This window comes from Neofelis nebulosa, chromosome 13, assembly GCF_028018385.1.
Source record: "Neofelis nebulosa isolate mNeoNeb1 chromosome 13, mNeoNeb1.pri, whole genome shotgun sequence".
In the NCBI taxonomy this organism is placed as follows: Eukaryota; Metazoa; Chordata; class Mammalia; order Carnivora; family Felidae; genus Neofelis; species Neofelis nebulosa.
In genome coordinates, this window is record NC_080794.1 from 10,112,560 (window position 1) to 10,127,428 (window position 14,869).

Below are 14,869 nucleotides of genomic sequence, written 5' to 3' on the forward strand. Positions count from 1 at the left end.
CCCCTGTCACCCTTTCAGTGAGCCTCTGCTCACTATGGACCATGTGACTTGCCCACACCACCACTCACCACACTTTAGTTCATAGTTCAGTGCCTATTTTTCCTGGGAGAGTGAAATTCTATGAGGGCAGGTCTCATGTATGAATGAACCATATGGAAACCAGTATGTTAATACTATTTGTAGTATTTTATATTAAATATGCATATGTATTTGTTTATAGCTTAATCATGAATGATTCATTGAGTTTATAAAACATGGAAGCAGTGGAATATATCATCAGTCTCAAAAATGCTTATATTTACTAAGTCTTACTGAATGCTAGGCATAAGAAAGAATGCATTTGTTCAAAAAGTATTTAGTAAATGCTCTGCTATGGTTCGGACTGTGCTAAATATAGCAGGTATAAGGCACAGTGTGTGTCTTCAAAGTTTTGGACAATGTAGTTGAGAAGATAGGACACAGACACAAAGAAATGGTAATGTAGGTCAATTTAGTATAGGGGTACTAAGTCTCAGTATCTATTTTTACTGGTTAATTACTTAGCCAAGAATTACTTTGAAAGTAATTTCACAATTTTTGAATTGTTCTTCTCTCCCTTTCTCCTCCCTTTCACCCCCTTTTCTGAGCAGTAACATAAGATTTATTTAATTCCTCTCATTTGGCATCATGACAGTATAAAGTCATCAGTGTAATCACCATAAGAGGACTTTGTTTTAATTTTTATCACCCAGCACATTTTTATTGTCAGAATGGTTACTAATCGTTCATTTTTATTTACTCTAGCTGGGGAAGTTTTGCAAAAATCTTGTGACTATTTAGAAAATAAAATGTTTGGGGCGCCTGGGTGACTCAGTCGGTTAAGCGTCCGACTTCGGCTCAGGTCATGATCTCGTGGTTCGTGAGTTCGAGCCCCGCATCGGGCTCTGTGCTGATGACTCAGAGCCTGGAGCCTGTTTCAGATTCTGTGTCTCCCTCTCTCTGCCCCTCCCCCGTTCATGCTCTGTCTCTCTCTGTCTCAAAAATAAATAAACGTTAACAAAAATTTTTTTTTAAAGAAAAAAAATGTTTTAAATTATGGGTTCCCTCCTAGCCTGCTGCCCAATGGACACACCATAGACTCAAACCTTATGACTCCATGAAGATGAAGAAGCCTTGGGTAGTAGACAAGATCTGCTTCTGCCCTTGCCAACTGGCCCCAGAGCCCTCCTTCCCCCTCCCAGACCATGCTCAGCACCAGAATGTCAAAGCCAAGCTGTGTTTCTCTCAGGTTTGATTGGAATAGCCATCTGGGTAGCTGATATGGAAGACACAAAAATACTGATGATTAGTGTCTATTTCAAATTCTTGGGCTCTTGAGATTTTTAAAAATAACCATTGTTTTATAGTTTTGTTAAGCTTAATTGAAATATTTTAATAGTGTGCTTCAGAGCCTCTGGAAGAAGAGAGAAGGTAAGGGTGAACATGAAATCGTCTAAAAAAATGCTATGATTTACATCAAATCAGAAGCTGCTGAGAGCGGTAAAGCCTTGTGTTGAGAAGAGAGTCAGGAAGATCTAGGTTTAGAGGATTCTTGTTCCTGTTCAGATTGAGCCCCACAAAGTGTCACCTGTAGTGACACCTTCTGTCCTCAGTTCAGGGCGCATTCCTCATAATTCGTTCAAAATGCCAGTTGGAAAAGCGTCTGTCGGTTGTGTAGGCATTGTGTTGACCAGCAATACGTAAGTTGTCTTCTCTGATAGTCTAGAAGCTCATTAAGACCTAGAATTCATATATCAGATACCAGTGTTATAATTCTAAGCTCAGATTATTTTGTGAACGTTTGCACTTGGTTCTGGTTAGAATAATTCAAATAGGCCCATGACTTACAGCCGTAAGAGGCAATAGTTCTTCATGAAATCAACCCAATAAAAGTTGAAAAATGACCTACATGATTGTTTGGAGACACAGTGTATGTATATAGATCTATGCATACTTTCAGTCATAAATTAACAGGAAAATGCCGAAAAACTTTGATACTAAAAGGATGATAAACTGGACATGTCATTTGAGTAAGAGCCACTGTGGCTCCTGTCTCGTGAATATCCAAATGTGTTTTCTGGGAGAAAAAAAATAGGTGGTCAAGACCTTTGTGAGGGTCCTGGTCAGGACTATAAGGTATTTTGTTTGGTGATAGGAGAAAGAGATTTGAAGCTGAGGTCAATAGGCAAAGATTTTGAGCAGCATATCTAACATTAGTAAAACAAAGACCAAGATGATTACAAGAAGATAAGATGTGCTGTATTCATGGACTGGGACCCGGGCAGCCCTTAGTAGTTCGGAGGTATGTAGGAGAAACACCTTGCCTTTGATCATGTTGTCATCAAAAGCACCCATGTCAGCCTTTCCCTAAGCAGCAATATTAAAGAGTAAACACTGAGCTGAATGGGTCCAGTGTAGCCTACATCTAATGATCACAGTTGAAGGTGGCTATAAATGCTTGGCAGGCCGATCTTTCCTGATTTGCAGGCTGAATGTTATGAAAGCCAGTGGAGAGTTGTAGTTCAAGAAGTCCTTGTACTTTAAGAGACAGAATATGAATTCTAAATGGCCACATCAAGATTAACTCGGTCTGTAAACTGGTCACCACTTCCTTTTAAATCTTGCACAGGATGCATGGAGAAAGGAAAAGAACTCAGTGTTCATGTGCCCTTGCTTCCACTCTAAAAAAAAAAAGGTTTTCCTCTATGATGTCGGTTTTATTTACTATTCCCAGTTTCGAGATGGGAATAGTTAAGCCCAGGGGCACAGTCTTGCTAGGGGAACTCAGCTAATCGATCGTGATGCAAATCTTGATCTGATGGAGCAGCATTCCATCCACTTTCCACCTCCATGCTCCATAGGAATCATTTCTATCTAAACTGCTGTGCCTCAAGAAGTAGACAGGCCCAGAGACCCTGGTGTCTGTGAATTGATGTGATAAGATGTTTAGATTGTTCATAAAACAGTATCTGAGGCCAAGCCGAGTCGGAACTGATGGAAAGTTATATAGTTTTTTTTGTTGCCATTTCTTAGTGGATTTCAGCTCTGGAATTACACCAAAGCCTATTAATATATAACTGTGGTCCACACAGCCACAAGGCCTTTATGCAAAAACTGCCGAGGTGAACTCGGACTGCAGTCTATTTTTTGCAGCATGGAAGTTTCTCAAAGCAAATGTCAGGGCTTTGGATACTCATACGAATCAAAACACAGGCAGAAATAAAATTATAGTTACCTCTTAGAACCAAAATTCAAGGCCAGAAAATAATCCCCTTCCCATTCTTCAATGTCTCAGGGAGATTATTCTTAAATTCACCATTAATTTATTCAGAAATTATTCAGGTGTTCTTTGAGAAACACTTCAACGCTTTTCATTATATATTTTGGGATGTTATGAAGCAGATATGCTTCATGCTTCCTTCTTATTTCTGTGTGAAGATTATAACTTTGGCACTCAAGGAAAAAAAATGTGCTAGGAGGCTTCTTAAATTTTTGGAGTAAGTTAAAATCATTTTCTTGCACTTTCTGAGCTACATAATGAGCTACAGCCAGTTCTAGGATTGGTCCTGGAGGTTTGTGGTGCTGGTATATTGCCTCTTCTTTCTAGATTCTGTCTGGTAGACAGGAAGAGAAAAAGGAAGGTGAAAGCTTAAGTTTTATTTAGGGTGGATATTGGCATCTCCCAACACAGGTCTTTTTGGTGAAGTTGGATTTGAAAATATGACTAATGGAGAAATCTGGGGCTCCTACTAACTTCTGAGGGCTGTACCTTTCTGGGCTTGTAGAGAAAGCTTGGAGCATGTCCTCTCACCTGAACCAGGGGAGGATTGACCTCAGCTCTACCCACCACAGTCTGTCACAGGAAGACCAGAGTCAAGCCCCCGAGCTCGGTGTGACCCTCCAGGCCCTCCCTCTGGCAGGTGTGCCCTCAGCCTTACCCACAGGTGTCCAACGGAGCAGCCAGTTAGGTCCCGGTTGCTTCCTGCAGGGCTGTGACACTCACCACAGACAGACATGGGTCGGAGGTCAGTTCCCACTTGAGCGGAGAGCTCAGCCCTCCGTCCTGTAAATACCATGCACCAGAGAGATTAGCCTCTTACCAGTCGGTTTACTGCTGCTCTTTTCCTTTTCATGGAAAATATGGTGGAAAGCGAGATAGAAGGATCTCCTCCTCCTACTTCACCCCACCCCCAAACACACACACACACACACACACACACACACACACACCAGAAAGAACTTTGCTTCTCATCAAGAAATTCCATCATTTACAGGCCAGGTTGGGACATGAGGAAGCAGAGGGTGGCCTTGGAGTCAGTACCCTGGGGAATTTTAAGCCAGCTATGCAATTAAAATAGTGAGGTTGGCAAAACTGTTTAAATTACCTACAGACACTAGTCTTTATTTTATTTTTCTGTTTATCTGCCTGTCTCTCTGCCCTACACTCCTCCCTTCCTCTCTCCATTTCTCTAACCCCTAAGCAGCAACAAAGTCATTTTTCCAGGGCTTAATTCAGGAATTATAGCCACAGTTACAAAAGCGTGTTCTGGCAAAGAGAAACATTTTCTGAGATTCATTTATAAAGAAACTTTCTCTGGGGCTAAGCAACAAAAGAAGCTTCATATTGGCTTAAATTTGACATATCTGATCCACCAATATAGCTTTCTTGCAGGTGCTAAGTATACTTTTAGTAGACCGGTAAAACAAACTCCTACATTCTGGTTTTATTTTTCCATTTTTACTTAAGTACAAAGGTCTCTTGAAGTTTGGTTTTTGAACATTCTATTAGACCCGTAGACGAGCCACACATCTCTGCTCTCTTAATGCAAACCATGTGGCATATTTTTAATTCTATGTGAATACTGCATAAAAACTTTTGAATACATTATGCCATTTTCTAATTTTAAACAAACTTGATTTAAGCATGTATGCAGATTGGTTCATTTGCTAGTTAGAATACCATTCCTGCAGCTCCCAAGGAGTGGATGAGCCTGGGGACAATATTTATGAAACTGTAATCTAGAATATTGATCAGCCTTCACACTGTCTGGTTGAAACTGGTCTTTGGAGATGAAGGTCCTACGTCTGGAAGTGCTTATATACCATATGGAGGTATTTTTATTATCCTTAACAGAGTGTTGTCTCTAGAATTCATAGACCTCCAATAGGTAGCATAGTGCATAGTATGAGAGAAGCTCAGTAAGCAATTATTGACTGAGTAAAGGATCATCTGTTCGATGTGTGGCTATAATCAGACCCCCACTAGGAGTGTTCAGTCGTGTCTTTTCATTTTCCATTTTCAGATGTTCTATTGCAGGGCGTGAATAGACAATCATCTTACTTTTGCAAACAAAGGATGATTTTGAAAATCAAAAGGAAAATAAAAGGAAAAAATCAAAAGGAAAATAAAAGGAAAGGCACTGGGATACTTAAAAAAATACATATATATATTTTTAGCTCTCTTGTGCTCGTCATGCTTTGCAACAGAGGAACCAGAAGGCCAGCAGTATACAAGCTGGGGGAAATGCTTCTTATAACAGCATTTTACAAAAAAAAAAAAACAAAAAAAAAAAACAAACCACACACAAACAAACAAACATACAGGCTTTAGCTGTGTAGAGAAGTGGATTGCATATACCCACATGTATATGATAGTTCACAAGTGCCCGTACAACTTTGTAGAAAAGGAAATGGGTTTATAAAGCCATCATAGACCTTCAGGTGTTACAAAAAAGCAAAACACTTACTTTATTGAGTTTTTGAAGCACCGTTATAAGAGAACCAAACAGTGTATTAACTTACGAATAGTTAATGTACTGATTTCAATGAGGAACCAAATTTCGTATCTACTAACTCACTCAACTGAGTGAAAATAGCCTCCTACATTCGTAGACCTCTCTCTGCCAAAGATGATTCAAGGTACCAAATGCAAGCACCGTTCATGAAAAAAAAATCATATATTAGTACATGAAAATTACATAAAACTATATATTTCTGACTTTGTGTCTGAAGTTCTACAGAAGTCCCTGTGAAGTCCATGACTTCAGAAGTGAGACCATTCATTTACAAGTGCCATAAAATACCTTAGTGATAAATATAAAATAATAGGGTCTTTGATTTTTGTATGAAAACCCACATTTTAGGCATCACTAATTTTTTTTAAATCTTCTATTATTTTATATTTCTCTCTGAGGCATGTTATAATATTTGTATGTAAATGGCCTTAGACCTAAATTCGTGGGTGTGATGGATCCACAAGACTCAAGGTCACCTTCATAGATTATCTGGTCTGTCTGACTCGCTTCCTCGGGTCAAGCAGTGGCCTTGTCCCTAAGGATCTCAAGCTCAGTCAGAGATGCTGAATGTTTGTAGATGAAATGACTGATTCCTTTTACCTCATACTTTGCCTTCAGTTCATTCAGTGATTTATTAAGTTGATCATTAAAAAATCTAGGGGAGCCTGGGTGGCTCAGTTGGTTAAGCATCCGACCTCAGCTCAGGTCATAATTCCATGGTTCGTGAGTTTGAGCCCCGCATCGGGCTCTGTGCCGACAGCTCAGAGCCTGGAGCCTGCTTCGGATTCTGTGTCTCCCTCTCTCTCTGCCTCTCCCCCACTCGTGCTCTCTTTTTCTCTCTCTCTCTCTCGCTCTCAAAAATAAATAAACATTAAAAAATTTTTTCAAATGCCCATTATACATCTAGGGATTTCAAGACCAATACAATATCCCCAAGACCTCACAGTTGAGCATAAAAAGTAGACCAATGGGCAAAATGGGCAATACATCTTACCAGTATTATGACCTACATATAAAACAAGATACATTTGGGACACAAAGAAAGGGTGGCCAATTCTCCTTGAGGCAGGGATACAAGTTTACTTAAAGAACTATGTTTTAACCATTTTGCATAAGATGAAATTTTATAATAAAAAAATGTCTTTAGGGGTGCCTAGGTGTCTCAGTGGGTTGAGTGTCCAACTCTTGGTCTTATCTCAGGTCATGACCTCACGGTTCTTGAGTTCAAGCCCCGTGTCAAGTTCTGTGCTAACAACATGGAGTCTACTTGGGATTCTCTCTCCCCACCTCTCTCTCTTTCTGCTCCTCCCCTGCTCTGTCTTAAATAAACTTTAAAAAAATGTCTTGATAATTTCATTTTTTACAAAGCAGAGACCAAAAACTTTCCCTGTATCTATTCTGCCTCTCTGACCCTTCTTTTAAGAAATTCTTTATATCTTACTAAAATTTTTCAGGATGCATTTTTAACTTGAAGTTCCTTAGTTTCTCCAGGGAAGATGGAAAACTGCTGATTGGTATCCCTTATTTAGCAATCTGAATTTTTGGCAGGCTGAATTTGAATTGCTGGATCAAAACCAAAAAGATTAAATATAACAGGAATAAACATAAAATCCTATATTTAAATTAAAAATGTTATCACAGATAAAAGACAGGAGAAGCACTGACTTAAATGAAAAGGTCTGAAGATTTTAGCTGACCACAAACTTCAGTATAAGCCCATTGTAAGATGTAGCTGCTGAAATCCCAACTCAACCTCTCGTCCACAGTTACTGTTAATGGAAACAGGCTTCATATCACAGTAAGTATTAAGCTCATTATCCCAGGCACTGGTCAGAGCACAGCTGGAAAATAATCCGTTTGGTTCTGTGTGTCACATTTAAAATAACAGAAAACCTGAAAGCTCTGTATGGAGAAGACCTCCCCACCTGTATCTCTGGAGTAACCTTGGCCTCCATCTTGAATTTCCGTTTCAACCAACTGCCAAGCTTCTGAGTGTGTAGCATCTCGTACTACCCAGTGATACATGGCCTGGTTTGTAACAACTCTCCATTGTTCAGTCAGTTCTTCACTCCCAGCAATTTTCAGTCAGTTCTCTAAAACTGAATCACTCTTCCTTCCCTGTGACGCACTCCTCTCCTTCTAAGGCATGCATCCATTTTAGACACCACTGCTCTAACATCCACCCAGATGGAAAATGTGGTGGTTGTTGTTTTAAAAACACTTTCCCCTTGGCCTCTGCTTTTCTGATATCCCCCGGTCCCCGAGACAGGCGGCTTACACACTTCACTGTCTTGCCCATAGTGTGAATCATCCTATCCTTTTGTCTCCAATAGATAGTTCACGGCAGAGGTGAAAGAATATGGTTATACCATCTGAGTGGGAGAAAACAGAGACTTATATTTACTACTTAAGATGTGTTATTTCTTTTCATTTTAAAGCGCCGTAGCAACCTTTACCATGCTAGTCTTTATTGAAACAAATGAACAGAAAGATTACTCTGAATGAATATTCTGGAGTTTTCATAACCTCTTAAGTAAATGTATGGACCATCAGCTCTGAGTTCAGAATAAATAAACATTAAATTTTTTTTAATTAAACAAAAAGAAAAAGAAACTTTATTCTCAGAAAGCATCATTGCGATGAAGAGGTTTTGGCCTTTTTCTCTCAAAAATATAGCTAATCTAGAAACGTGCTCTTTATAATTATCTGAGCAGAAAGTGATCTACCATGATTGATTGACCTTAAAACTAAGATTTTATTCTTCATCCATAATATACCTGCCATTTTTTTTTCCTTACCAGAAATTGTCAAGTTTTTTGTTTTTGTTTGTGTTTGGATCTTCACTCTAATGCTTGAAGGCCTTGATTTCTCCTTTGGTCTCCAAAATCGGTTTGGGTGTCAAACAAAAGTAATAATTGGATTTGCTTGAGTTATTTCTTACTTTAGTCCATTCCTTTAAAAACATAATAAAGCTCATATATTTTATTTCATTTGCCTGAGATCAATTCTATGATCTGTTTAGGAGGTTGTTATAATTCAATATTGAATTCATACTACCTAGGAAAACTGTGTTAACTTATATTAGAAAGTATAATAACTATATTAATATCAGTAGCTGCCCCAGCCTTTTCCCCTGTCCATTTTCAAAGACAAATGGCCAGGTTTTTGTCTGTTCTCTTATTTCTGTTGATTTCTCTCAAAGAGTGTACTCATGGACCAACTTCTATGCAGAAGGTAACAATTTCAAACTTGTTGCCTCTTTGTAAACTCATCCAAGAGAATATACACACTTCTTTATCAGGCTCAGAATTTTACCAGAAGCACAACCTGCAGTGATTTGAGGTTAAAGACGATGAACACTATGACTAGGCCAGCAAGGTAGCATTTCTCCACCAGAAGATACAGTGTCAAACACTCAGGGAACCGCCAGGTTAAGCAAGCATCACTGAAAGGGAGACCTTCATCCAAGCCCAAGGAAAGCAGAAGTCATTAATGCATCTGATATATCACCGCAGTTGATTATAATCTCGTTCAAAAGCAATCCTTAGCACCTATAATCCTTACTTAGCGGCACTTGCCATTAAGTTGTAAATAAATCTTCAGAATTGTAATTAAACCCTGATGTTCAAATCCACTGATAAGCAAGTTCCTCATTTACTGCTCTATATAACCACTTTAATTGTGCTCTTAGGTATTTTCCATATTATTAATATGTTTCCCCCTTTTAAGCCGTATTAACAGTTATCCAGGCATAGGATGTGTCAGAAAGTATTGTAAAACACGTAAGTGGACGAGCTTTTTCTCCCTTTTCATGTCTAAATTATTTTTGCCAGGCACAAATTATTGCTGCATTCTGTGTTATGATATAACTTGATATTATTAGCTTTAACATTTGGAAATCAGAGGTCACCTGGGTGGCTCAGTCAGTTGAGCGTCTGACTTCAGCTCAGGTCATGATCTCACAGTTTGTGAGTTCGAGCCCCCCATCGGGCTCACTGCTGTCAGCACAGACCCCGCTTCAGATCCTCTGCCCCCCTCTCGCTGCCCCTCCCCCCACTTGCACTCTCCCCCAAAATAAACAAATATTTTTTAAAAAAAGAAAATATTTGGAAATCAGAAGCGAAGGACTTTTCAATATGACTCATTTGATTTACAAGCACGGGAATAAAAAGTACATTTCTAAAACCAGACAAATTTGATAAGCACAGTTGTACTACTTGGGGAGTTTGTTGACTTTTGTTTAAGAGAGACTAAAAGTGGTAGCAACAAAGCTTTTCCCCAAATGTTTGGATTTTCTATATTTGGTATGGATCGTGAGATGCATTGGCAAAGAATACATTTTGCAAGATGTTTGTGTTTATAAGAAGCAGTGTTTGTATCTATACGGGCACATCTCTGTTGTGAATATTAGCAGTGGTACTGTTGTACCTGTGAATTTACTGTTGCAAAATCAACTTGTCATTGGTGTCAAGGTTCACTTAAGTTCAACTCAGTGTTTCAGACTTTTAAGGTGTTTTGAGAATGTATAACTTCAGATACATTTGTGGCCGTTTCTCAGTTTGAGCAAATCCTCACTGTTTCAATTTCAGTAGATAGAATTCCAGTAGCTTTTAAGAAAGACTTTTAGGGAAGGAAATAGTATTATTTTTTTTAATTTTTTTTTAACGTTTATTTATTTTTGAGACAGAGAGAGACAGAGCATGAACGGGGGAGGGTCAGAGAGAGGGAGACACAGAATCTGAAACAGGCTCCAGGCTCTGAGCTGTCAGCACAGAGCCCGACGCGGGGCTCGAACTCACGGACCATGAGATCATGACCTGAGCCGAAGTCGGCCGCCCAATCGACTGAGCCACCCAGGCGCCCCAGGAAATAGTATTATTTTGATAACTGAGAGAAGAGTATGTCTTCAGAAATATCTCCCATAACTTAAGGTATTCAACTTAATCATTTATTTATATTTTTATAAGGCACAAAACCATTGGATTTATTTAAGTATTTGAAAACTATGTATTTCCAAGATGTTTTGTTCAATCAGAGCATCTCTTTATTTTTCTTTCTTTCTTTCTTTCTTTCTTTCTTTCTTTCTTTCTTTCTTTCTTTCTCCCTTTCTTTCTTTCTTTCTTTCTTTCTTTCTTTCTTTCTTTCTTTCTTTCAGAGAGAGCCAGCATGAGTGGGGAGGGGTAGAGGGAGGGAGAGAAAATCTTAAGGAGCCTCCATGCCCAACGTGGAGCCTCATGCAGGGCTCGATTTCACAACGGTGAGACCACGACCTGAGCCAAATCAAGAGTCAGACACTTAATTGTCTGAGCCACCCAGTCGCCCCTGTTGTAGCATTTTCTAAACTTCCCTTTTCAATTCTCCAATGCTCTGAACATTGTAGGCTTTTGAAACAATGTTTAATGTTTATCCATTTGGGTGGCAGAGAGTAGAATTTTCTTTAGACAAACAAATCTAAATCTGTTTTAACCATTTTACTCTAAAATGGCCAAGTTAGTGCCAGGGTGTTTGAAAATTGAATTGTGTACCAGGGGAAATATGTTCTGATATAAACATCAATGCCAAAATTTACTACTATATTCTTCTACTTTCTATTTCCTTAATTTTAGAGTTGGTTTTTAGAATACTGAAAGTCTTTACAAGTAGTCCCATGATTTTGAATACTAAGTTATACCAGTCTGTTGTACTATATGTGACTCATGTTATGTTTAGGAAACAGAACGTTGCCCAAAACATTCAGTGCCTTTATACTAAGAATCAGTGTTAGTTCATGCTTCTTAGTTTTAATTAGAAAAAAAAATCCTCCTTAAAGTATATTTCACCTGGCTGGATTTACAAAATTCAAAGTTTGAAATTTTTTATGTGGGCTGTTTTTTCCATCTCTCGTTTCGCTAGACTGTGAGAAGTCGCAGAGAAATAAAACAATGTTGAGATAATTCCTACCTTCTTCTTCATTCTTTAAATCCAGTAATTTTCCATCTCTGATTCTACATGAAAAGCGTTCGCAGTTCCTGGGACATTTCAGCTGTTGACACTTTAGGAACTTCCAACTCTGTGTAGGTGTTTTCAAGTAAATTTGAAACCTGGAGGTGGAAAAAAAGCCATATGTCCCTAAAAGTTTTATTTTATTTTTTTGAGTGAAAGAATTGTTGCCAGTATGAGAGACAGTCAGCAGCTCATACGTAAGGAAGGTCGCTAAGAGAACTGAAGTAGAATGTCCATTGTTTAAAAAATTCTGAACAAAACTAACAAACTGGGAGAATACGACACATTAAAAAAAAAAAAAAGCTACACACCAAACTATGCTGTTTCTTCTTCATGGATAAAAATTGTACTATCAAAGACAAGTGTATCCCCTGATAAATTTTAATTTCAATTAAGAAGTTGATTGATTGTAAGTCGGAAGATGGATCCAGCCCGTATCATCCCATTCGGAGAAGAATCCTTTCTTGCAACAGTACACACGCCGCTGTTCCAGAATGTGAAGCAGTCTCTGAGGAAACGGATGTCATCTCTGTTGCTGATTTTTTAAAGAGATTAAAATTTAATGGATAAGAGGCCCCTAAATGGTTTTTCTTTGAGTGTCTGCACATATATACAGATACTTTGTGTGAGTGTAAGTGCTGCACAAGTGACCGGAATTGTTTTTAAAACACGATTCAGGACAGAGAAAGCAAAAGAGGCTTCATTTCACTCTGTGCTTCTCTAGGAGGGAGTGAGGGGGAATCCAAGAACACGAACCTTTTCACAAAGAGATGAGCTAGGTTCTGATTTTCCGGAGAGCTCACGGTTTAAACGGAGGAGTCAAAACAAAACAATAAAATAAAATAAACACAACTGAGTAAATAAAATCAAACCAAGAGACTTTATGGATGAAAATTCAACTATAATTCGCTTCGGTGTATTTGGGGGGAGGGGGTGGAACATTCCTGTCTTTCATCATCCTGCCATCTTATTATCATCATCATCAAAATGCATCCTGGGACATTTCCTATGAGTTGGACACTCTGCCCTTCCGTGATTCCAACGTTTTGATTCTTTTGTGTGTTACAGAAAAATAATGGCACGTTCAGTTTCGTTTCACTGGCTTCATCAAGAGGGCGATGTATTTCAGAAAGCTAAAATGCCATACGATAAAACTAAGTCAGTAGCTGACCTGTAGCAGATTCTGATCGAGTGGGGTGTTTTGCTGGGGTTTTTTTTTTCATGACATGACTGAAGTTCCGTTTCTCATCATAATTTGTTTCTAGCTGATACCTTTTGATTTGTTCTTTTTCTTTTTTTTTATTTATTTAAAAAAAAATTTTTTTTAACGTTTGTTTATTTATTTTTGAGACAGAGAGAGACAGAGCATGAATGGGGGAGGGTCAGAGAGAGGGAGACACAGAATCTGAAACAGTCTCCAGGCTCTGAGCTGTCAGCACAGAGCCTGACGCGGGGCTCGAACTCACAGACCGCGAGATCATGACCTGAGCCGAAGTCGGCCGCTTAACCGACTGAGCCACCCAGGCGCCCCTGATTTGTTCTTTTTCATGTCCTGTGAAAATCAAGGCAAGGGATTGTAGTGTTGACTTGTGTTTATTCACCCAACTGTCCCTCACCTCACTTCGAGCAGAGACCCATTTATACTTTAGCATTTCCTTACGTCTCCGTTTGTGTATTTTTTTTTTTTTTTTTTTTTTTTTTTTTTTTTTTGTCAGTAGCATCTCGGGTCTTCTGTAAAAGCCTAAACTTGTTGATGGGGTTTTTGCTCCTGTAGGTCTCTGAGGGCAATGGGAAGAGAGCACAAATGATTTGCCAGAGCCTCCCCTGCCCCTGAAATACAGTGTTGAGAGTTGGGATCTCTGAGCAGAGGGGTCCCTTGAGTAATTCAGTGGCATTGCCTGGGGACACGGCAAGACTTCCGAGGATGCTCTAGCAGGAGGCTGGACTCAGACCTGGGTTCTTAATTGTAAAATCAATTCCTGTACCTCATCATGGCACAGAGCCAGGGGCTCTGAAGGCAAAAGCCAGTGTGGACAGCAGGCAGGACTCAGAGGCGGGGGGGCAAGGGGCTCCCTCACGCTTTGGTTCTATGGGAGACACCAGGACCTCGGAAAGGCCCCAGTCATCATTGAGATTGGTATGGTTGTGTTATTGTTATTGCTTGAATTTCCCTGCTGGGCTGGCAGGATCAGCTGGATCTTTGTTGAGCCAAAGAAAATCAGAAGTGTGTTTTCCTTGGCTTCTTTGCATCTTGAATGTGCCCTGAGATACATCCGTACCCAGTACCTTTGTGTTCTTCTGAAACTGGTATCATGAAAAGGTTGCTGACTGAGCACTCGGGAGACGGATTCTCAGCCTCTCGTCTCGGCTCTGTCTTTCGATCGCACCTTTGTCTCAGGAGAACGCGACACATACGTGCCTCCGAAACTCTGTTTTGGTTGAAGTGGCATTAAACCAAGATGCTTCATCCATGCCCCCCAATTTAAAATTTTTTTTATGTTTATTTATTTCTGAGACAGAGAGAGACAGAGCATGAGTGCGGGAGGGACAGAGAGAGAGGGAGACACAGAATCCGAAGCAGACTCCAGGCTCTGAGCTGTCAGCACAGAGCCCGACACAGGGCTCGAACTCATAAACCGTGAGATCATGATCTGAGCCGAAGTCGGTCGCTCAACCGACTGAGCCACTCAGGTGCCCCATGCCCCCCAATTTAAAGGTGGGGCTCCTGAATTAAAGGTTCCCGATTTAAGGATAAGGCACAACTGTGGTTCATTCAAAGAGCGAGCGGAGTCACTGGTCAATCAGAGCGGGGTTCGCACCTGACTCGTTTGGGGAAGCAGTGACAAAGTTTTCAGTGTTTCAAACTTTCTTTGGGTTTCCTGATTTTGAAAGTCTACAAACTGTTCTGAACCAAATTTTCTCCTTTGCACACCAACATGCTTCTTGCCTTTCTCCCTCTCCTCTCTCTCTTTTTCCAAAGTGGAGAGTGTGGGCTCTGGGGCGGGAATAGGTGAGACTATGGACTAATTGTGCTCCCCCCACCCCCGCCGGCCCCCAGCCCCAGCCCCAGCCCC

The 14,869-nt window shown here is 39.9% G+C and overlaps 1 protein-coding gene and 1 long non-coding RNA gene across 5 annotated transcripts in view; one reads left to right on the plus strand and one right to left on the minus strand.

Moving 5' to 3' along the window:
• The window catches only part of CHRM3 (cholinergic receptor muscarinic 3), a 522,291-nt gene that overhangs the window by 187,459 nt on the left and 319,963 nt on the right, over positions 1–14,869 (plus strand). The gene's annotated exons all lie outside the window — the stretch shown is intronic.
• LOC131493690 (uncharacterized) lies at positions 1,998–11,976 on the minus strand. Its single transcript, XR_009252798.1, has 3 exons — positions 11,754–11,976; positions 3,957–4,081; positions 1,998–3,632 (listed from the first exon to the last, which is right to left on the minus strand). It is a non-coding gene; the product is annotated as an uncharacterized LOC131493690 (long non-coding RNA).